Source organism: Xiphophorus hellerii, chromosome 17 (genome assembly GCF_003331165.1).
Source record: "Xiphophorus hellerii strain 12219 chromosome 17, Xiphophorus_hellerii-4.1, whole genome shotgun sequence".
Lineage (NCBI taxonomy): Eukaryota > Metazoa > Chordata > Actinopteri > Cyprinodontiformes > Poeciliidae > Xiphophorus > Xiphophorus hellerii.
This window is the reverse complement of record NC_045688.1, coordinates 10510612-10513683: the sequence shown is the minus strand read 5'-3', so window position 1 is coordinate 10513683 and position 3072 is coordinate 10510612. Positions and strand designations below refer to the sequence as shown.

The window sequence follows — 3072 nt, the reverse complement described above, 5'->3', positions numbered from 1 at the left end:
AATTATTTGATACCAAAGTTACAGTTACTTGTTTTTCTTTAATATTGGTTATTATTACAAGTAAACCAATATTAATATAAGTATTTTTACTTTGAATCTTATCCAATTACTCAAAATGTTTAGATTTCATTCTTTAAAACTTCCATGCTTTAAAATAAGGAATAGTCTCAGCTATTTTTATAAATCTGCAGGCTGGAAACTTACTTCCTCTTTTTTCAGGAAACCTGCTCTTCCTGTTTCATGACTCTCTCTGACTGACTATGATTTCTTATGATTACATAGAAAAAGAAATAGAATTAAAGCAAAGCTTGCAGGAGACAAAAACAACACACACACAACCAGATTTATTTTATTGACATTCAAGTCTACTTTTGGGCCTAGATGTCGCTTGAGTGATTCATTTTAAAAATAACTTTATTTATTATTACTGTTAAACTTAAATCTCCAGCATGGGGAAGTGGAATGAGCTCGGGTTTTCTTGACTATATATAGTAAGTAAAATGAGGAAGGGAGGAGTCAGTGGAGAGCACCGGAGTTGAGCCTTTTTTCATTCAGTGTCATTAACAGAAAGAGAAAAAGGCTGGAAGAGACGATAATGCCGATAATTAAAATGACGTCGATAGTTTTAATTTATCGTACAATTAATTGATTTACCGTTTATCGCGACATATATATATAACATATATATAATTATATATATATAATTATACAGTATATATATATATATATATATATATATATATATATATATATATATATATATATATATATATATATATATATGAATGAATAAATACAATTTTGTCTTGGATAATCTTTAATGTTAATATTGTAAAATTGATAAATTCTTTTTCAATTCTTTATAAATTCTCCAATTTGTTACATGATTATCCCTAGGAAATGGAAGACAACATCAAAGCCTTGCATTCTAATGAAATTGCTGCCATATTATCATTTCCAGACCTGGCTGAATTATATATAGTATTTTATTTTGACCTACTACAAATGAACACTGAAAATTGTCAGCATACCTTCAACTGAAAGTCCGCCGGACGTCTAATGGTATTTAATTTTTACGTATGGAAAATGTCGTCAGATGGGCGTTAGGCCATCTGACATTCAGCGGACGTTATCTGAACATTCGATGCTAGCTGAAGTTTAATGCGTGTTTCCTTCAATTCAAACGTTATGTAATTATATTATGTAGATCATTAAACCTAATCTCGATAGAATACATTGAAGTTTGTGGTTTTAATGTGAGAAACTTTTGAATTTTGTCACAGTAAAACTAGTAAGTTTTATCCTTCGTTATTTCAGATGGTCATCATGACCTGCTGCTGTTCACACGACATCAGCTGAGAAACAACTTCACAGGAAGACATAAACAGGAAGAGTGCTGCCTCCTATGGCTGATGCCAGCACACAGGTCACGACTCAATCTGAAATCATCAACTTCACCAGCAACAGCACTGCGTCTACAGCAGTGCAGGTAGCCACTGTGATGAAGTGGTTGACATTCGGCATCGGGTTGCCTGTCCTCGTCCTGGCCCTTTATGCCCTCAAGAACCTCTCCAAAGGTTTGAAGGGATTTTTTAAAACTTTTATTACACAAGACTAAATTGACATAACCCCACATGAGATGATTACATATATGATATACTTATATGAGAAGATATGTAATAGGAAAAAACAAAAAGCATTTTCTCAAATATCATTGGCTTTTGTTTAAAAAATTTTATGTTTATTTTTAATACATGCATTTTTTTTTAATCCAGGCTCATGTTTAAAGTAGCCCACTGTGTTCAGATGAGCACTTAATAATAAAGAAGAAATATCAAGCCCAAAAACAAAACTGTAACATACTGAATGTTTTCTCTGCTTGTTTTTTGGTGTTGAATCCTGATACACTAGTGCAGGGGTGTCAAACTCCACTCCTCAAGGGCTGGTGTCCTTCAACTTTTAGATGCGCCTCTGTTGCACCACACCTGAATAGAATAATTAAGTCATTAGTAAGGCTCTGGAGAACTGATCTACAGGAGGTAATTAAGCCATTTCATTCCAGTGTTTTGTACCTGTGGCACATCTAAAAACTGCAGGACACCGGCCTTTGAGGACTGGACTTTGAGACCTGTGCACTAGTGTTGTTAGTCAGTTGCTATGGCAATGCATCTGTGCGTTGCTGCCACAGAGCTGCCACAGAGAACGTGAAAAAAGAATACAAGTGGTTTTGAGGTGTTCTTTAACAGTTTTTCTGCATTGTTGTCTCTCTGCTGTGGCAGACCTGAATTAATAACCCCAACATCTCCAGGTCTTGTTTTGTGCACAGAATGGTTCTACTGTGGTTGACATGTAAAAGAATCGCCTTTTTGTCCTCCAGCAGTGTGCGCATGTGTAATTTCCAGATGTCAACAATAGCATGTAGCATGTCTACAGGTAAATAGTGGGTTAATGCATGGACTAATGTTTATGCAATATGACTTAGACTTAGACTTAGACTGACTTTATTGTCATTTTGCATGCACAGGGTGTATACAGAACGAAATTTCGTTGCATACGGCTCAGGACAATGTTTTGAGCTTCCAATGTTGTGAGGTTACTCCAGAATAAAATAAAATACAGTATAAATATGAATATAATCTAAATATAAAATATAAAGTGCAGGACTGACAGTAAAATAGAAGTTATTTAGCTCTGTACATGTGCAAGGTATAAAGTGTAAAGTGGAGACCAGATTTTGCAATATGTTTATGCAATATGGACATGTGAGTTGTCTCTGCTGCCTCCCCCTGTTCAAAACTCTTCATTTCTCTGATTTGGTCTTGGGAATGAACATGTGCCCGGTTGTTTGTCTCTGCAATGAGAGCAATGGGAACGAAATCAGTTTCAATAAATGCCATGTTACCCAGCCTTAATGATAAGATAGAATATGTGAAATCTTGTTTTCAAAGAGTTCATAATTTCATCCGCTCCAACAAGCCGACCAGGGCCTTTGGAAGGGAAACCGGCCCACAGCATCACAGGTTCATGTTCCTCTATACTTTACAGTTGGAGCAAGATGATTTACCGCATGTC

At 35.3% G+C, this 3072-nt stretch overlaps 1 long non-coding RNA gene across 1 annotated transcript in view; it reads left to right on the top strand.

The window, feature by feature from the left end:
• The first annotated feature begins 260 nt into the window (after nt 1-260).
• LOC116736723 (uncharacterized) overlaps nt 261-3072 on the top strand; it is a 12579-nt gene continuing 9767 nt past the window's right edge. The window contains exon 1 of the long non-coding RNA XR_004342661.1: nt 261-491. This is a non-coding gene — a long non-coding RNA (uncharacterized LOC116736723). The remainder of the gene's footprint in view (nt 492-3072) is intronic.